Source organism: Petromyzon marinus, chromosome 59, assembly GCF_048934315.1.
Source record: "Petromyzon marinus isolate PM22_M1 ecotype Great Lakes invasive population chromosome 59, UKy_Petmar_22M1.pri1.0, whole genome shotgun sequence".
NCBI classification, from domain to species: domain Eukaryota; kingdom Metazoa; phylum Chordata; class Hyperoartia; order Petromyzontiformes; family Petromyzontidae; genus Petromyzon; species Petromyzon marinus.
The window spans coordinates 994,143-1,015,764 of record NC_133725.1 but is presented as its reverse complement, the minus strand read 5'-3'; the positions used below and the strand labels follow the sequence as shown (position 1 = coordinate 1,015,764).

The window sequence follows — 21,622 nt, the reverse complement described above, 5'->3', positions numbered from 1 at the left end:
ATGTCTCTGTCCGTCTGTCTGTTTGTGTGTCCGCCCTCATTTTCTCTCCTTCCTGCCTGTCCAACTCTCTCGCTGTCTCTCTCGCTGTCTCTTTCCCTCCCCGTGTGTCCCTCCATCTGCACGAGTATCTCCCGTGTGTCCATGTGTGTGCCTGTCCGTGTGTGTGTGCCTGTAATGTGTGTGTGCCTGTCCGTGTGTGTGTCTGTCCGTGTGTGTGTGTGTGCCTGTCCGTGTGTCTGTCTGTCCGTGTGTGTGTGTGCCTGTCCGTGTGTGTGTGTGTCCGCGTGTGTGTGTGTCTGTCCGTGTGTGTGTGTGTCCGTGTGTGTGTGTCTGTCCGCGTGTGTGTGTGTCCGTGTGTGTGTGTGTGTCCGCGTGTGTGTGTGTGTGTGTCCGTGTGTGTGTGTGTGTGTCCGCGTGTGTGTGTGTGTACGCGTGTGTGTGTGCGTGTCCGTGTGTGTGTGTGTGTCCGCGTGTGTGTGTGTGTCCGCGTGTGTGTCCGCGTGTGTCACGGAGCGGGCTCTGACCGTGCCCGCTGCCGCGATTGTCCCGCGAGCTGCGGCATCGATCCGCCCGCGTCTCCCGTGAAGGTCGCGCCCGTGTCGCGCCCGTGTCGCGACCCGCCGCGTCGCGATCGATGTCGCGATTACCGCGCGCGTGTGAGCGATGGGCAACATTAGCAACACGTGTGCACACACACACACGCACAGATGTGTGTAGCTATGTGTACACACGTGTGTACACACACGTACATACACACACGTGTTCACACAAACACACGCGTGTACACACACCAACACCCGCGCCATTCGCCACTAAGTGACGGCGACGTCAACACGGCGCTCGTGCCAGGCTGGGTGCACTTGGAGGCGACCACGTGAGGTGTCGAAAGCTCGCTGCTGGCAGGGGACTCACGGGACAGACCCAGCAGGTGCCGCGGGCTGGCTGAGATGACCGGCAGATGCACCACAAGCTGTGCCCCCTACTGTGCCAGGCTAGGTGCATGAGGTCACGGGACAGACCCAGCAGGTGCCGTGGGCTGAGTGAGATGACCGGCAGATGCACCACCAGCTGTGCCCCCTACTGTGCCAACTCGCCCGGCGCTCCGCTCGTTGTTGTGAGCGTCGCGCCTCCGCCCTCCGTTGTTGCCTGAGGGCGATTGCCCTCCAACTGCCCAGTAGCCTCACTGTGCACCTAGCCTGGCACCCCCCAGTAGTGTCCTTCACGAGCCTCTTCCACATAGGCCGATCTTGACACCGCTGGTACCGCTCATCGGCAAGTCCACTCAGCTCCACGTCCTCCTGTACCACGTCACTCCATCTCTTCTCTAGCCCGTGCCGCGCCCGTTTAGCCCCCTCGATCCGGCCGAACAAAAGCTGCTTGGGCATGCGGTGGCTGGGCATGCGGGCTACATGATCCAGCCAACGCAGCCTTGCCCGCCGGAGGAGCTCACCGATGGGACTTTGCCCAGATCTTTCAAGGATTTGTGAGCTCCTCACACAATCCAGCCTGCTGGTTAAACCCAACATGGATCGTAGGCAAGCTAGCCTAAATGTTTCCAACCGGCGAAGATGTTCCATTAGGGGGGTCCACGTTTCGCAAGCGTAGCGAAGGGAGGGAATGACCGTTGCCGAGAAGACCTGAAGCTTAGTGCGGAGCGACAGACCAGGTAGCTTCCACACAGTTTACACCCGTCACAGAGACAATGATACCAAAACTAGAAACTAAACTTGGATTTACCAATCTTGATTTGAAGCTTTCGTGACTGCAGGAATCCATTCTCTTTGGTTCTTTCGGTAAAGTCTCGTAGTAGGTAGAAAAATAAATAATAAATCACGACGTTTCGGGCGCAACACAAGCGTTCGTCATCAGGTGTATTTACCAGGTAAGGCTCCCACTGAGCTGTGTGTGTGTCTGTGTGTGTGTCTGTGTTTGTATCTGTGTGTGTCTGTGTGTGTGTGTGTCTGTGTGTGTGTCTGTGTGTGTGTCTGTCTGTGTGTCTGTTGTGTGTCTTTGTGTGTCTGTGTGTGTCTGTGTGTGTGTCTGTGTGTGTGTCTGTGTGTGTCTGTGTGTGTGTGCCTGTGTGTGTCTGTGTGTGTGTGTCTGTGTGTGTCTGTGTGTGTGTCTGTGTGTGTGTTTGTGTGTGTGTGTATGTGTGTGTCTGTGTGTGTATCTGTGTGTGTGTGTCTGTGTGTGTGTGTCTGTGTGTGTCTGTCTGTGTGTGTCTCTGTGTGTGTGTCTGTGTGTGTCTGTGTCTATTCTCGAAGCAGCAGCATCAAGGGCACGGGACTCTCTCCGCAATTGGAAGGAGATTTGATTATGAAGGCGGTGGAATCTGATTTATACCGGCGGAGACGAGGGGCGAGCCGCCTCCTCCCTCTCCCCCTCCTCCTCGCCCTCCTCCTCCTCGCCCTCCTCCCCCTCCTCCTCGCCCTCCTTCTCGCCCTCTTTCTCGCCCTCCTCCTCCCCCAACTCCTCCCCCTCCTCCCTCTCCTCCCCCTCCTAATCCCCTCCGCAGGGTGATTCCTCTCCTCCCTCTCTCTCCCCGCAACAATCCCCGCCCGAGTCTCGTGAGCCCGGCTCTTCGAGAGGCTCCTGCCCGTGGCGTCGGCTCGCAGCGGCACGAGGAGGTGGCCACGACTCCTCCTCGTGCCTCGTAGCTTGCAGGAGTCTGGGTTCGATAGCCGACACGGGCGCCGCTATCTGTGCGTTGTGGAGGTTGTTGTTGTGTGTGTGTGTGTACACCACGTGTGTGTGTGTGTACACCACGTGTGTGTGTGTGTACACCACGTGTGTGTGTGTGTACACCACGTGTGTGTGTGTGTACACCACGTGTGTGTGTGTGTACACCACGTGTGTGTGTGTACACCACGTGTGTGTGTGTGTGTACACCGCGTGTGTGTGTGTACACCACGTGTGTGTGCGTGTACACCACGTGTGTGTGCGTGTACACCACGTGCGTGTGTGTGTGTACACCACGTGCGCGTGTGTGTGTGTACACCACGTATGTGTACACCACGTGCGTGTATCCATCCACCCCCCTGTTCTGCATGCGAGTTGGTGAGAGGGTGAGCGAGGTGAGTGAGTTGGTGAGAGGGTGAGCGAGGTGAGTGAGTGGGTGAGTGAGTTGGTGAGAGGTGAGCGAGGTGAGTGAGTGAGTTGGTGAGAGGGTGAGCGTGGTGAGTGAGTGGGTGAGTGAGTGAGGGTGAGTGAGTGAGAGGGTGAGCGAGGTGAGTGAGTGGGTGAGTGAGAGGGTGAGTGAGTGGGTGAGTGAGTGAGTGGGTGAGTGAGTGAGTGAGAGGGTGAGCGAGGTGAGTGAGTGGGTGAGTGGGTGAGAGGGTGAGTGAGAGGGTGAGCGAGGTGGGTGAGTGGGTGAGTGAGTGGGTGAGTTAGTGAGAGGGTGAGTGAGTGGGTGAGTGAGTGGGTGAGTGAGTGAGTGAGAGGGTGAGTGAGTGGGTGAGTGAGTGAGAGGGTGAGCGAGGTGAGTGAGTGAGTGGGTGAGTTGGTGAGAGGGTGAGCGAGGTGGATGAGTGAGTGAGTGAGAGGGTGAGCGAGGTGAGTGAGTGAGTGGGTGAGTTGGTGAGAGGGTGAGCGAGGTGGATGAGTGAGTGAGTGAGAGGGTGAGCGAGGTGAGTGAGTGGGTGAGTTGGTGAGAGGGTGAGCGAGTGAGTGGGGGGGGGGTGAATGAGCGGTGGTGGAGCGGTCAGCGTTGCGCTCCGAACCCGGGTGAGCTGAGTTCGATTCCCGCTCGCGGCCAACACCGGCGACGGTTATCTGAACCGGTCCTGGGCCTCCCCTAGGTCGACTCAGCCTTAAAAAACCATCGTCACTGGGGAGACAAAGGCGGCCGGGCGTGGTGCTGACCACCCACCCCCCGTGTGCCCCAGTGCCGGCCTCCTTAGGGTCTGCCACGCGAACAGCACTTGCCCCTACAGCGCGTTGCAGGCTACACGGGGCATCTTCGCCTCTGTATCTATTTATACGCGAGCGCGGGGTGTCCGTGTTTATCTGGGTCCATGTCTGTGTATCTTCGTGGACTGTGATAGGCCACATTTACACAGCCGCTGACGATTTACCATCAAAGATGCCCCGAGTCGCCAGGGCCGGCTCCAGAGATGCGGTGAAAAGTTACTTCGTGAATTGCTGAATGTTATTTGTTGTTAGCCTTGTAAAAAAATATACCATGCTTACTTTTCCAGGGGTCCTAGAGTCTTAGTCCACCCCTGCGTGTAGCCCACAGGGGTCCTAGAGACTTAGTCCACCCCTGTCGCCCACAGGGGTCCTAGAGTCTTAGTCCACCCCTGTCGCCCATAGGGGTCCTAGAGACTTAGTCCACCCCTGTCGCCCACAGGGGTCCTAGAGTCTTAGTCCACCCCTGTAGCCCACAGGGGTCCTAGAGACTTAGTCCACCCCTGCGTGTAGCCCACGGGGGTCCTAGAATCTTAGTCCACCCCTGTAGCCCACGGGGGTCCTACAGAGACTTAGTCCACCCCTGCGTGTAGCCCACGGGGGTGCTACAGAGTCTTAGTCCACCCCTGTCGCCCACAGGGGTCCTACAGAGACTTAGTCCACCCCTGTCGCCCATAGGGGTCCTAGAGACTTAGTCCACCCCTGTCGCCCACAGGGGTCCTAGAGTCTTAGTCCACCCCTGTAGCCCACGGGGGTCCTAGAGACTTAGTCCACCCCTGCGTGTAGCCCACGGGGGTCCTAGAGTCATAGTCCACCCCTGTGTGTAGCCCACGGGGGTCCTAGAGTCATAGTCCACCCCTGTAGCCCACGGGGGTCCTAGAGTCATAGTCCACCCCTGTAGTCCACGGGGGTCCTAGAGTCATAGTCCACCCCTGCGTGTAGCCCACAGGGGTCCTAGAGACTTAGTCCACCCCTGTAGCCCACGGGGGTCCTACAGAGACTTAGTCCACCCCTGCGTGTAGCCCACGGGGGTGCTACAGAGACTTAGTCCACCCCTGTCGCCCACGGGGGTCCTAGAGTCATAGTCCACCCCTGTCGCCCACAGGGGTCCTAGAGTCTTAGTCCACCCCTGCGTGTCACCCACGGGGGTCCTAGAGTCTTAGTCCACCCCTGTGTGTAGCCCACAGGGGTTCTACAGAGACTTAGTCCACCCCTGCGTGTCACCCACGGGGGTCCTAGAGTCTTAGTCCACCCCTGCGTGTAGCACACGGGGGTCCTAGAGACTTAGTCCACCCCTGTGTGTAGCCCACAGGGGTCCTACAGAGACTTAGTCCACCCCTGCGTGTCACCCACGGGGGTCCTACAGAGACTTAGTCCACCCCAGCGTGTAGCCCACGGGGGTCCTAGAGACTTAGTCCACCCCAGCGTGTAGCCCACGGGAGTCCTAGAATCTTAGTCCACCCCTGCGTGTAGCCCACGGGGGTCCTAGAGTCATAGTCCACCCCTGTAGCCCACAGGGGTCCTAGAGTCTTAGTCCACCCCTGCGTGTAGCCCACGGGGGTCCTAGAGTCATAGTCCACCCCTACGTGTAGCCCACAGGGGTCCTAGAGACTTAGTCCACCCCTACGTGTAGCCCACGGGGGTCCTAGAGTCTTAGTCCACCCCTGTGTGTAGCCCACGGGGGTCCTAGAGACTTAGTCCACCCCTGCGTGTCGCCCACAGGGGTCCTAGAGACTTAGTCCACCCCTCCGTGTAGCCCACGGGGGTCCTAGAATCTTAGTCCACCCCTGTCGCCCACGGGGGTCCTAGAGTCTTAGTCCACCCCTACGTGTAGCCCACGGGGGTCCTACAGAGACTTAGTCCACCCTGCGTGTAGCCCACGGGGGTCCTACAGAGACTTAATCCACCCTGCGTGTAGCCCACGCACTCTGCTGGGACGAGTGCCGCGCGATTGATTTGTTTATTTTGGTATCTACATCCGGGGGGACTTTGTATTTCCACGCCGTGTGTTGCCCACAGATCGCTGCACCAGGTACTCATTTGAGGCCGAGTCGACCTAGGGGAGGCCCAGGACCGGTATCAGACAATCGTCACCGGTGTTGGCCGTGAGCGGGAATCGAACTGGGGTCGCCGGGTTCGTAGCGCGGCGTAGCGCTAACCGCTGCACCACCGCTCCCCACCACCACCACAACCACCACAACCACCACCACCACCACAACCACCACCACCACCACCAAACATCTCAACCCCGACCTTGGCCGTGAGACCCCTAGGGTGCGCTCAGCCTTAGCGCGAGCGGTAGCCCCCTGCAGCCACAGTGCCGGCCTTCATCGGTGCTGCTCGCTAGCAGCACTTGCCCCATCAGCCTGGTTGAGGCTACACGGGGGATCTTTGTCTCTGGTGGTGCCGGGACAACGCACGTGGCGCCGGGGCCGCCCTTAATAGGCGCTCGCCAACACCTTGTCTAGACGTCGCGACGTCTAGACGAGGCCTCACAGTGAACAGGTTCCAGAGGCTCCTCATCACAGCCACAGATCTCGGCTCCCAACATCTTCACCCCCCCCCACTACCCCCCCCCCACCCACCTACAAACCTACCCACTACTCCCCACCCTCACTAACCTACACTACCCCCCCCACTAACCAACCCACTAACCCCACCACTACCCCCCACCCACTAACCCCCACTACCCCCCCCCACTAACCCCCCCACTACCTCCCCACCCACTAAACCCCCACTACCCCCCCACCCACTAACTCACCCCCACTACCGCCCTCCCCCCACTAACCCCAAGCCTGCCACGAACCCCAGTTAAAAGCGCAGCCCTGCAATATCTCCCCCATTGCCACTAAACTAACTAAATCTGAACTAAATGTTTTATAATCTGAACTAAATGTTTTATAATTCACAATTATCATGGCCACCGCCATGGTCGTCGTCGTGTGTAAATTTATAGCGGCAGACAAAACACTCGGAACGCGTGGCGTTGCCACAAGATCATGGCGAGAGAGAGAGACACGCAAACTCAAAATACACAGCAGCAGCAGCAGGCATAGTTAGGGTCGGGATCGAACCCACGACCTCCTGTGCACCAGGAGAGGTAGTTAACATCTCCTAGCCACCGTGATGATGATCAGAGAGAGAGACACGCAAACTTCAAATATACAGCAGCAGCAGGCGTAGTCAGGGTCGGGATCGAACCCACGACATCCTGTACACCAGGAGAGGTAGTTAACATCTCCTAGCCACCGAGATGATGATGAGAGAGAGAGACACCGCAAACTCCAAATATACAGCAGCAGCAGGCATAGCCAGGGTCGAGATCGAAGTCACGACCTCCTGCATACCAGGCGAGGTAGTTAACATCCCCTAGCCACCGTGATAATGATGAGAGATACCGCAAACTCCAAATATACAGCAGGCGTCAGGGTCAGGATCGAACCCACGACCTCCTGTGTACCAAGAGAGCTAGTTAACATCCCCTAGCCACCGTGATGATGATGAGAGAAACCGCAAACTCCAAATATACAGCAGCAGGCGTCAGGGTCGGGATCGAACCCACGACCTCCTGTATACCAAGCGAGGTAGTTAACATCTCATAGCCACCGTGACGCCTGCTGGTGAAGGTGAATCCCTTCTGATGCGGGTCACACTACGCTAGGCAGCTCAAGACCTGACAGAGTCACTCTGGTTAGGGCTGCAGAGGGTAGTTGGCTTACTCTTCCTGCTCGCTGGGAGTTGCTCACACTTTACCCCACCACACGTGTGTCCTCCCGCTGTTAGACTCAACTGTGTGTGTGAGTGTGTGAGTGAGTGTGTGTGAGTGTGTGTGTAAGTGAGCTAGTGTGTGAGTGTGTGAGTGAGTGTGTGAGTGAGTGTGTGAGTGAGCTAATGTGTGAGTGAGCTAGTGAGTGTGTGTGAGTTAGTAAGTGTGTGAGTGAGTGTGTGAGTTAGCGAATGTGCGAGTGAGTTAGTGAGTGTGTGCGTGAGTGAGTGTGTGAGTGAGTATGTGTTAGTGAGTGAGTGCGTGAGTGTGTGAGTATGTGTGAGTGAATGTGTGAGTGTGTGTTAGTGAGTGTGTGAGTGTAAGTGTGTCAGTGTGTGTGTGAGTGAATGTGTGTGAGTGAGTGTGTAAGTGCGTGTGTAAGTGAGTGTGTAAGTGAGCTAGTGTGTGAGTGAGTGTGTAAGTGAGTTAGTGATTGTGTAAGTGAGTGTGTAAGTGTGTGAGTATGGAAGTGTGTAAGTGAGTGTGTGAGTGAGTTAGTGAGTATGTAGGTGAATGTGTGAGTGAGTGTGTGAGTGTGTGAGTGAGTGTGTAAGTTAGTGTGTGTGTGAGTGAGTGTGTGAGTGAGTGCGTGAGTGTGTGAGTGTGTGAGTGAGTGTGTAAGTGAGTGTGTAAGTGAGTGAGTGTGTGAGTGAGTGTGTGAGTGAGTGTGTGAGTGTGTGTGAGAGTGAGTGTGTAAGTGAGTGTGTAAGTGAGTGAGTGTGTGAGTGAGTGAGTGTGTAAGTGAGTGACTGTGTGAGTGAGTGTGTGAGTATGTGAGTGTGTGAGTGAGTGTGTGAGTGAGTGTGTGAGTGTGTGAGTCAGTGTGTGCTTAAGTGAGTGAGTGTGTGAGTGAGTGTGTAAGTGAGTAAGTGTGTGAGTGAGTGAGTGTGTGAGTGTGTGTGAGTGAGTGTGTGAGTGAGTGTGAGTCTGCGTGTACTCGTCGATTCTCACACCCATGTGCCACATTCCTTTACCGGGTCACCACCAGCACCACCACCAGCACCATCATCATCACCACGATCATCACCACCATCATCATCACCACCAGCACCACCACCACCATCATCACCACGATCATCACCACCACCATCATCATCATCACCACCAGCACCACCATCACCACCACCACCATCATTACCACGATCATCATCATCATAACCACTACCATCATCATCATCACCACCACCACCACCATCATCACCACCACCAGCATCACCACCACCATCACCAGCACCACCACCATCACCAGCACCATCACCAGCACCACCACCATCATTACCACCACCATCATCATCATCACAACCAGCACCACCATCACCACCACCATCATCATCACCACGATCACCACCACCATCATCACCATCAATACCACCACCGTCACCACCGTCACCACCACCACCACAATGATCATGACAATGTTGGTACGCTGCCAGTAGTAGCAGTGGCTGTGTAGCGCTGAGCAGCAGGGACCCGGGACCTGCGACCCAGAGCGTCCCGGTTCGATTCCATCTCCTAGCGCGGCAGTTTCACAATGGGAATGGGGGGGGGGGGGCTGAGCGATTTGGGGAGAATTGCGATTTCTCTTACAGATCGATTGCGATTTGATTTGCGTTTACATTGCTTAAAGTCAAGCTTCAGTTCAATATTCACTGCGTCATCGATGTAAAACACGTGATGGAGCATCACCACGTGATACCATCACAATATCAACTGCTCTTTATATTCTAAGAGCAAGGATGATAACTTAAAATATATTAATTGTCTTCTTGATTCTTTCGGTAAAGTCACCACGTAGAATGAGAATAAAACAATAAAACAAAATAAGACAATCAAATTCTCACGACGTTTCGGCCACAACACAAGTAGCCTTCTTCAGGTGAAGGAACAGAACTGTCGGGATGACAGCGCTTCAATGAACGCTGCTAAGATTCGCAGCGTCTTTTAAGCTAGATATGAATTGCTTCCAACATGTATTCATTAAAATGTTTTAATAGAAATGGAACAATCAAACATAGAACAATTGTTAAGTTAAATAAATAAAGTTGTAATAATAAAAAAAATTTCCAATAGCAAAGTAATAGGACTTTTAAAATCGTAAAGAATCGCAGCCTTTTTGCGATTAGCCAATCGCATTGTTTCAAATTGCGATTTCTATTTGAAGTCGATTAATCGATCATCCCGACCCGAGGGGGAGGGAGGGAGGGAGGGAGGGAGGGAGGGAGGGAGGGAGGGAGGGAGGGAGGGAGGGAGGGGGGGAGGGAGGGAGGGAGGGAGGGAGGGGGGGAGGGAGGGAGGGAGGGAGTGGGGGAGGGAGGGAGGGAGGGAGGGAGGGAGTATCACAACCCACCTGCCCCCCACACGCACCACCACCGCATCTACCCCCCAAGTTGGGGGCACGGCGCACAACCCAGCCGCTAGTCTCGTCACGTGTCGTGGTGGTTGTGGTGGTGGTGGTGGTTGTGGTGGTGGTGGTTGTGGTGGTGGTGGTTGTGGTGGTGGTGGTTGTGGTGGTGGTGGTGGTTGTGGTGGTGGTTGTGGTGGTGGTTGTGGTGGTAGTGGTGGTGGTTGTTGTGGTGGTTGTAGTGGTTGTGGTGGTGGTTGTGGTGGTTGTGGTGGTGGTTGTGGTGGTGGTGATTGTGGTGGTAGTGGTTGTGGTGGTGGTGGTTGTGGTGGTGGTTGTGGTGGTTGTGGTGGTTGTGGTGGTGGTTGTGGTGGTTGTGGTGGTTGTGGTGGTGGTTGTGGTGGTTGTGGTTGTGGTGGTTGTGGTGGTGGTGGTTGTGGTGGTGGTTGTGGTGGTGGTGGTTGTGGTGGTGGATGTGGTGGTTGTGGTGGTGGTGGTTGTGGTGGTTGTCGTGGTTGTGGTTGTGGTAGTGGTTGTTGTAGTGGTTGTTGTTGTAGTGGTGGTTGTGGTGGTGGTGGTTATAGTGGTGGTTGTTGTAGTGGTGGTTGTAGTGGTTGGGGTGGTGGTGGTTGTGGTGGTTGTGGTGGTGGTTGTGGTGGTGGTTGTGGTGGTGGTTGTGGTGGTGGTTGTAGTGGTTGTGGTGGTGGTGGTGATTGTGGTGGTGGTTGTGGTGGTGGTTGTGGTGGTGGTGGTTGTGGTGGTGGTTGTGGTGCTTGTGGTGGTGGTGGTGATGGTTGTGGTGGTGGTTGTGGTGGTGGTGGTTGTGGTGGTGGTGGTTGTGGTGGTGGTGGTTGTGGTTGTGGTGGTTGTGGTGGTGGTGGTTGTGGTGGTGGTTGTGGTGGTGGTGGTTGTGGTGGTGGATGTGGTGGTTGTGGTGGTGGTGGTTGTGGTGGTTGTCGTGGTTGTGGTTGTGGTAGTGGTTGTTGTAGTGGTTGTTGTTGTAGTGGTGGTTGTGGTGGTGGTGGTTATAGTGGTGGTTGTTGTAGTGGTGGTTGTAGTGGTTGGGGTGGTGGTGGTTGTGGTGGTTGTGGTGGTGGTTGTGGTGGTGGTTGTGGTGGTGGTTGTAGTGGTTGTGGTGGTGGTGGTGATTGTGGTGGTGGTTGTGGTGGTGGTTGTGGTGGTGGTGGTTGTGGTGGTGGTTGTGGTGCTTGTGGTGGTGGTGGTGGTGGTGATGGTTGTGGTGGTGGTTGTGGTGGTGGTGGTTGTGGTGGTGGTGGTTGTGGTGGTGGTGGTTGTGGTGGTGGTTGTAGTGGTTGTTGTAGTGATGGTTGTGGTGGTGGTTGTAGTAGTGGTGGTGGTGGTTGTTGTAGTGGTTGTTGCAGTGGTTGTTGTAGTGGTTGTTGTAGAGGTTGTTGTAGTGGTTGTTGCAGTAGTGGTTGTTGTAGTGGTTGTTGTAGTGGTTGTTGCAGTGGTTGTTGTAGTGGTTGTTGCAGTGGTTGTTGTAGTGGTGGTGGTTGTTGTAGTGGTTGTTGTAGTGGTTGTTGTAGTGGTTGTTGTAGTGGTTGTTGCAGTGGTTGTTGTAGTGGTGGTGGTGGTTGTTGTAGTGGTTGTGTCTCTGCGCTATTTCGAGAAAAGTATTTTTATTTCTGGCACCGAGACTTTTACACTCCCCACGGTAGCGTCTCACACGGCGCACTCAACTACCCAGCAACTACCCAGCACCCTGCAACTACCCAGCAACTACCCAGCAACTACCCAGCACCCTGCAACTACCCAGCACCCTGCTACTACCCAGCAACTACCCTGCAACTACCCAGTAACTACCCAATAACTACCCAGCAACTACCCAGCACCCTGCAACTACCCAGCACCCTGCAACTACCCAGAAACTACCCAGCACCCTGCAACTACCCAGCAACTACCCAGCAACTACCCAGCACCCTGAAACTACTCAGCAACTACTCAGCAACTACCCAGCACCCTGAAACTATCCAGCACCCTGCAACTACCCAGCAACTACCCAGCAACTACCCAGCACCCTGCAACTACCCAGCACCCTGCAACTACTCAGCAACTACTCAGCAACTACCCAGCACCCTGCAACTACCCAGCAACTACCCAGCACCCTGCAACTACCCAGAGCCCTGCAACTACCCAGTAACTACCCAACAACCACCCAGCAACTACCCAGCACCCTGCAACTACCCATCAACTACCCTGCAACTACCCATCAACTGCCCAGCAACCACCCAGCAACTACCCAGCACCCTGCAACTACTCAGCAACTACTCAGCAACTACCCAGCACCCTGCAACTACCCAGCACCCTGCAACTACCCAGCAACTACCCAGTAACTACCCAGTAACAACCCAGCACCCAGTAACTACCCAGCAACTACCCTGCAACTACCCATCAACTACCCAGCAACCACCCAGCAACTACCCAGCACCCAGTAACTACCCAGCAACTACCCAGTAACAACCCAGCACCCTGTAACTACCCTGCAACTACGCAGCAACTACCCAGTAACTACCCAGCAACTACCCAGCAACCACCCAGCACCCTGCAACTACCCAGTAACTAGATTATGAGACCTCCTTTGCCAGTAACAAGATATAGGAATAGGTTTTACCCTTTTAACTGGCACAAAAACTGCCACCTTTATTCAAGGCATCATGTTTGCAATAACCACAACACAAGCAGTCAAAATGCAAACAAAAAAGACAACTCTGATAATAATATCCACTGTCCTTGAATTTGATTGGTCCACACCCGAGACGGCTTTTCATAGAGCCTAGTCTCCACTGGTGTTGGACCAGAAGACGCCAAAAGGCGCACAACTCAAAGACAATGCACCATCAGAGTATGAGAGCTCGGGGTAAGCATTTTGACTTCTATATTATTATCAGAGTTGTCTTTTTTGTTTGCATTTTTACTGCTTGTGTTGTGGTTATTGCAAACATGATGCCTTGAATAAAGGTGTCAGTTTTTGTGCCAGTTAAAAGGGTAAAACCTATTCATATACCCATCAACTACCCAGCACCCAGCAACTACCCAGTAACTACCCTGCAACTACCCAGCACCCTGCAACTACCCAATAACTACCCAGCAACTACCCAGCAACTACCCAGCACCCTGCAACTACCAAGTAACTACCCTGCAACTACCCTACAACTGCCCAGCAACTACCCAGCACCCTGCAACTACCCAGTAACTACCCAGCAACTACCCAGTAACTACCCAGTAACTACCCAGTAACTACCCTGCAACTACCCAGCACCCTGCAACTACCCAGCAACTACCCAGTAACTATCCAGAAACTACCCAGCAACTACCCAGCACCCTGCAACTACCCAGCAACTACCCTGCAACTACCCAGCACCCTGCAACTTCCCAGTAACTACCCAGCACCCTGCAACTACCCTACAACTACTCAGCAACTACTCAGCAACTACCCAGTAACTACCCAGTAACTACCCAGCAACTACCCAGCACCCTGCAACTACCCAGCAACTACCTAGCAACTACCCAGTAACTACCCAGCAACTACCCAGCAACTACCCAGCACCCTGCAACTACCCAGTAACTACCCTGCAACTACCCTACAACTACCCTACAACTACCCAGCAACTACCCAGCACCCTGCAACTACCCAGTAACTACCCAGCAACTACCCAGTAACTACCCAGTAACTACCCTGCAACTACCCAGCACCCTGCAACTACCCATCAACTACCCAGTAACTATCCAGAAACTACCCAGTAACTATCCAGAAACTACCCAGCAACTACCCAGCACCCTGCAACTACCCAGCAACTACCCTGCAACTACCCAGCACCCTGCAACTTCCCAGTAACTACCCAGCAACTACCCAGTAACTACCCAGCACCCTGAAACTACCCAGCAACTACCCAGTAACTACCCAGCACCCTGCAACTACCCTACAACTACTCAGCAACTACTCAGCAACTACCCAGTAACTACCCAGCAACTACCCAGTAACAACCCAGCACCCTGTAACTACCCTGCAACTACCCAGCAACTACCCAGTAACTACCCAGCAACTACCCAGCAACCACCCAGCACCCTGCAACTACCCAGTAACTAGATTATGAGACCTCCTTTGCCAGTAACAAGATATAGGAATAGGTTTTACCCTTTTAACTGGCACAAAAACTGCCACCTTTATTCAAGGCATCATGTTTGCAATAACCACAACACAAGCGGTCAAAATGCAAACAAAAAAGACAACTCTGATAATAATATCCACTGTCCTTGAATTTGATTGGTCCACACCCGAGACGGCTTTTCTTAGAGCCTAGTCTCCACTGGTGTTGGACCAGAAGACGCCAAAAGGCGCACAACTCAAAGACAATGCACCATCAGAGTATGAGAGCTCGGGGTAAGCATTTTGACGTCTATATTATTATCAGAGTTGTCTTTTTTGTTTGCATTTTTACTGCTTGTGTTGTGGTTATTGCAAACATGATGCCTTGAATAAAGGTGTCAGTTTTTGTGCCAGTTAAAAGGGTAAAACCTATTCCTATACCCATCAACTACCCAGCACCCAGCAACTACCCAGTAACTACCCTGCAACTACCCAGCACCCTGCAACTACCCAATAACTACCCAGCAACTACCCAGCAACTACCCAGCACCCTGCAACTACCCAGTAACTACCCTGCAACTACCCTACAACTACCCAGCAACTACCCAGCACCCTGCAACTACCCAGTAACTACCCAGCAACTACCCAGTAACTACCCAGTAACTACCCTGCAACTACCCAGCAACTACCCAGTAACTACCCAGCAACTACCCAGTAACTATCCAGAAACTACCCAGCAACTACCCAGCACCCTGCAACTACCCAGCAACTACCCTGCAACTACCCAGCACCCTGCAACTTCCCAGTAACTACCCAGCACCCTGCAACTACCCTACAACTACTCAGCAACTACTCAGCAACTACCCAGTAACTACCCAGTAACTACTCAGCAACTACCCAGCACCCTGCAACTACCCAGCAACTACCCAGCAACTACCCAGTAACTACCCAGCAACTACCCAGCAACTACCCAGCACCCTGCAACTACCCAGTAACTACCCTGCAACTACCCTACAACTACCCTACAACTACCCAGCAACTACCCAGCACCCTGCAACTACCCAGTAACTACCCAGCAACTACCCAGTAACTACCCAGTAACTACCCTGCAACTACCCAGCACCCTGCAACTACCCATCAACTACCCAGTAACTATCCAGAAACTACCCAGTAACTATCCAGAAACTACCCAGCAACTACCCAGCACCCTGCAACTACCCAGCAACTACCCTGCAACTACCCAGCACCCTGCAACTTCCCAGTAACTACCCAGCAACTACCCAGTAGCTACCCAGCACCCTGCAACTACCCAGCAACTACCCAGTAACTACCCAGCACCCTGCAACTACCCTACAACTACTCAGCAACTACTCAGCAACTACCCAGTAACTACCCAGTAACTACCCAGCAACTACCCAGCAACTACCCAGCACCCTGCAACTACCCAGCAACTACCCAGCAACTACCCAGTAACTACCCAGCACCCTGCAACTACCCAATAACTACCCAGCAACTACCCAGCACCCTGCAACTCCTCAGCAACTACTCAGCAACTACCCAGTAACTACCCAGCAACTACCCAGCACCCTGTAACTACCCAGCACCCTGCAACTACCCAATAACTACCCAGCAACTACCCAGCAACTACCCAGCACTCAACACTCAGCTGGGTAGTTGACTAGGTTCGCGGTCTAATTCGCTGGCCCGCCCTGGTTAATACTGCTATGATGTGCTGTGTATGCTGTGTGTGTTGTGTGTGTATGCTGTGTGTGTTGTGTGTGTTGTGTGCTGTGTGTGTTGTGTGTGTATGCTGTGTGTGGTGTGTGTGTTGTGTGCTGTGTGTGTTGTGTGTGTTGTGTGTGTGTGCTGTGTGTGCTGTGTGTGTGTTGTATGTGTTGTGTGTGCTGTGTGTGTGTGTGTGCTGTGTGTTGTGTGTGTGTTGTGTGTGCTGTGTGTGTATGCTGTGTGTTGTGTGTGTGTGTGTTGTGTGTGTGCTGTGTGTGTGTTGTGTGTGCTGTGTGTGTGTGTGTTGTGTGTGCTGTGTGTGTGCTGTGGACACGAATGGACGGATCCCCGTGACGTCGTTCACAAAGAGCGTGGCCGCTGCGCGTGCCGGTGGCGTGGCGACTCCTGGCGTGGCCCATTCACAAACAACGAGCGAATGAACTGTGCTGGGGTGACACCAAGCACCAGCACCAGCAGCAGCGGTGGGCAGCAGCAGCAGCGGTGGGCAGCAGCAGCAGCAGCGGTGGGCAGCAGCAGTGGGCAGCAGCAGCAGCAGTGGGCAGCAGCAGTGGGCAGCAGCAGCAGCAGCAGCGGTGGGCAGCAGCAGCAGCAGCAGTGGGCAGCAGCAGCAGCGGGCAGCAGCAGCGGTGGGCAGCAGCAGCAGTGGGCAGCAGCAGCAGCAGCGGGCAGCAGCAGCAGCAGCAGCGGGCAGCAGCAGCAGCGGGCAGCAGCAGCAGCGGCGGGCAGCAGCAGCAGCAGTGGGCAGCAGCAGCAGCGGCGGGCAGCAGCAGCAGCGGCGGGCAGCAGCAGCAGCAGTGGGCAGCAGCAGCAGCAGCGGGCAGCAGCAGCAACATCCTCTACTGCAGATGAACAACAAAAACCCACTGGGCAGGACCCTCGCCAGAAACGTCGACACGAGACTCGGCGAGGCCACCCCACGGGGCTGATTTGTGAAAGTCTACAGATGACAATCCACACAACTCCTTCACGGACGCGGAGATCACGACGCAGTCACGGGAACCAACAACAACGATGTTTAACTGCACCACCGCACCAAGTACTCATTTGAGGCCGAGTCGACCTAGGGGAGGCCCAGGACCAGTTCAGACAATCGTCGTTGGTGGTGTTGGCCGTGAGCGGGAATTTAACTCGGGACACCGGGTTCGGAGAGCAGCACACACACACATACACACAAATTGTGTGTATGTGTGTGTGTGTACACGTACACACACACACATACACACAAATTGTGTGTATGTGTGTGTGTGTACACACACACATACACACACATACACATACATACACACACACAAATTGTGTGTATGTGTGTGTACACGTACACACACATACACACACATACACATACATACATACACACAAATTGTGTGTATGTGTGTGTACACGTACACACACATACACACACATACACATACATACATACACACACACAAATTGTGTGTATGTGTGTGTACACGTACACACACATACACACACATACACATACATACACACACATACACACACAAATTGTGTGCTGCGTGTACACGTACACACACATACACACACATACACACATACACACACATACACACACAAATTGTGTGCTGCGTGTACACGTACACACACATACACACACATACACACACAAATTGTGTGCTGCGTGTACACGTACACACACACATACACACACACAAATTGTGTGCTGCGTGTACACGTACACACACATACACACACATACACATACATACACACACATACACACATACACACACAAATTGTGTGCTGCGTGTACACGTACACACACATACACACACATACACACACATACACACATACACACACAAATTGTGTGCTGCGTGTACACGTACACACACATACACACACATACACACATACACACACAAATTGTGTGCTGCGTGTACACGTACACACACATACACACACACGCAAATTGTGTGCTGCGTGTACACGTACACACACATACGTACACACACATAATACACACACATACATACACACACATACACAAAATGTGAGCACACGCATTCACGCACACAAAACGTGTTCAAAATTGTACACACACCAAAACTTGTTGTTAACGAGTACAAAGACAAAGCTCCCCCGTATAGCCTTAACAGACTGTTGGGGCAAGTGCTGTTAGCGAGTAGCGGCACCTACGAAGGCTATCGGCACTGTGTACACGTGTGTGTGTGTACACGTGTGTGTGTGTACACGTGTGTGTGTGTACACGTGTGTGTGTGTACACGTGTGTGTGTGTACACGTGTGTGTGTGTACACGTGTGTGTGTGTACACGTGTGTGTGTGTACACGTGTGTAAACATCGCCCCTGGAGAGACAAAGGCGCTCGGGCGTGGTTCTGGCCACCCACCCGTGTAACGACCAGGCTACACGGGGGGTCTTTGTCTTTGTACACACACACACACAAAGATCCCCCGTGTAGCCTGTAACAGACTGTAGGGGCAAGTGCTGTTAGCGAGCACCTATGAAGGCCGGCACGGCACACGAAGGGGTGGGGGGCCAGCACCACGCCCGACCGCCTTTGTCTCCCCAGTGGCGACGTTTACACACAGCACCAGGTACTCATTTGAGGCTGAGTCGACCTGGGTGGCCAGCACCACACACACACACATGTACACGTGCACACACACACACGTGCACACACAATTAAAGATAAAGACAAAGATTCCCCGTATAGCCCACCCACACTGTTGCGAGTATCAGCAGCGTCCGTGAAGACAAAGGCGCCCAGCCGCCTTTGTCTCCCCCAGTGCGGATGTGTTCACACGCAGACCGGCAAGTGCAATAGAACAAGACGACGAGCGTCAACGTCACCCACCTCGTCCACCTCGTCCACCTCCTCGCAGGCTGCCTTCTCGCGGTGTCGGGGTGGAGACCCGACCGGGTCCCTCTGCCCTAGAGTATTGGTCACTCCGTCTCTCACTCTCTGTGTGAGTGTCTGAGTGTGAGTGTGTCTGTGTGAGTGTCTGAGTGTGTGTCTGTGTGAGTGTGTCTGTGTGAGTGTCTGAGTGTGTGTCTGTGTGAGTGTCTGAGTGTGTGTCTGTGTGAGTGTGTCTGTGTGAGTGTGTCTGTGTGAGTGTCTGTGTGAGTGTGTCTGTGTGAGTGTGTCTGTGTGAGTGTGTCTGTGTGAGTGTCTGTGTGAGTGTGTCTGTGTGAGTGTGTCTGTGTGAGTGTCTGTGTGAGTGTGTCTGTGTGAGTGTGTCTGTGTGAGTGTGTCTGTGTGTGAGTGTGTCTGTGTGAGTGTGTCTGTGTGAGTGTGTCTGTGTGAGTGTGTCTGTGTGTGTGTCTGTGTGAGTGTGTCTGTGTGAGTGTGTCTGTGTGAGTGTGTCTGTGCCCTTCTCTCTCTGTGCCCCTCTCTCTCTCTGTGCCCCTCTCTCTCTGTGTGCCCCTCTCTCTCTTGTGTGCCTCTCTCTCTCTGTGTATCTCTCTCTGTGTGCCTCTCTCTCTCTGTGTCTCTCTGTGTGTATCTCTCTCTGTGTGTGCCCCTCTCTCTATGTGCCTCTCTCTCTCTGTGTGTGTATCTCTCTCTGTGTGCCTCTCTCTTTCTGTGCCTCTCTCTCTGTGTCTCTCTGTGTGTGTGTGCCCCTCTCTCTGTGTGTATCTCTCTCTCTTTGCCCGTCTCTCTCTCTGTGTGCCCCTCTCTCTGTGTGCCCCTCTCTCTCTGTGTCTCTCTCTGTGTATCCCTCTCTCTCTGTGTGTGTGCCCCTCTCTCTCTGTGCCCCTCTCTGACTCTCTGTGTCTCTCTGTGTGTGTGTCTCTCTCTCTCAGTGTGTGTGTCTCTCTGTCTCTCTCTGTCTCTCTCTGTGTCTCTCTGTGTGTCTCTGTGCCTCTCTCTGTGTATGTCTCTCTCTGTCTCTCTGTGTGTCTCTGTGTCTCTCTGTGTGTCTCTGTGTGTCTGTGCCTCTCTCTCTCTCTGTGTCTCTCCCCGTGTCCTCCCTCCCACTCACTGTGCGAGATTTTCTCTCGCCGCTTCTCCCCCCCCTCTCCCTCCCTGCCCCCCTCTCCCCCTCCGTGATTGACAGCACCACGCGTCAGGGTCAGGCCGGGCTCCTTGTGACGTCACGCCGGGGCTCATTATAATTAAATTAATAAAGAATGTAGGTTTGACATCCGGTAATGCCGGTTCGTTAGCTCATGGTTGCAATTACCTCAAATTAGCATAAATTATCGAGTCGGCAACGCTACGATCCTGGATTCAGATGTGGGACAAAACGAGCTTGAAAGCTCAACGGCTTCCTCAAGTATGAATAAACATTCTGATTGTGAGATCAATAGACTCACACAGAAACCCATAGACTCATCACACAGAGACCCATAGACTCACACAGAGACCCACAAACTCACACAGAGATCCATAGACTCATCACACATAGACCCACAAACTCACACAGAGACTCACAAACTCATCACACAGATACCCACAAACTCATCACACAGAGACCCACAGACTCATCACACAGAGACCCACACAGAGACCCACAGACCCACACAGAGACCCACACAGAGACCCACAGACACAAATAGAGACCAACACAGAGACCCACACAGAGACCCACACACAGACCCACACAAAGATCCACACAGAGACCCACAGACACACAAAGACCCACACAGAGAGCCACACAGACCCACACAGAGACCCACAGACCCACACAGAGACCCACACAGAGACCCACACACAGACCCACACAAAGACCCACACAGAGACCCACAGACACACACAGAGACCCACACAGAGACCCACAGACCCACATAGAGGCCCACAAAAAGACCCACACAGAGACCCACACAGAGACCCACACAAAGACCCACACAGAGACCCACAGACACACACAGAGACCCACACAGAGACCCACAGACACCCACACAGACACCCACACAGAGACCAACAGACACCCACACAGAGACTCACACAGAGACCCACAGAGACCCACACACAGACCCATACAGAGACCCACACAGAGACCCACAGAGACCTACACAGAGACCCACAGACACACACAGAGACCCACAGACTCACACAGAGACCCACAGACACACACAGAGACCCACACAGAGACCCACACAGAGACCCACAGACACAAATAGAGACCAACACAGAGACCCACACAGAGACCCACACACAGACCCACACAAAGATCCACACAGAGACCCACAGACACACAGAGACCCACACAGAGAGCCACACAGACCCACACAGAGACCCACAGACCCACACAGAGACCCACACAGAGACCCACACACAGACCCACACAAAGACCCACACAGAGACCCACAGACACACACAGAGACCCACACAGAGACCCACAGACCCACATAGAGGCCCACAAAAAGACCCACACAGAGACCCACACAGAGACCCACACAAAGACCCACACAGAGACCCACAGACACACACAGAGACCCACACAGAGACCCACAGACACCCACACAGACACCCACACAGATTCCAACAGACACCCACACAGAGACTCACACAGAGACCCACAGAGACCCACACACAGACCCATACAGAGACCCACACAGAGACCCACAGAGACCCACACAGAGACCCACAGACACACACAGAGACCCACAGACTCACACAGAGACCCACAGACACACACAGAGACCCACACAGAGACCCACAGACACACACAGAGACCCACAAACTCATCACACGGATACCCACAGACTCATCACACATTCACCCATAGACTCATCACACAGAAACCCACAGACTCATCACACAGAGACC

General features: G+C 53.9%; 1 protein-coding gene across 3 annotated transcripts in view; it reads right to left on the bottom strand.

Annotated features, from left to right (window-relative positions):
* LOC116955308 (discoidin domain-containing receptor 2-like) overlaps window positions 1-19,857 on the bottom strand; it is a 124,022-nt gene extending 104,165 nt beyond the window's left edge. For 2 of the 3 annotated variants that reach the window (XM_076052980.1, XM_032976321.2), the window contains exon 1: window positions 18,704-19,857. The gene's annotated coding sequence lies outside the window, so the exon portion shown is untranslated. The remainder of the gene's footprint in view (window positions 1-18,703) is intronic. The other variant, XM_076052979.1, reaches the window with a different exon arrangement.
* Window positions 19,858-21,622: the final 1,765 nt, after the last annotated feature.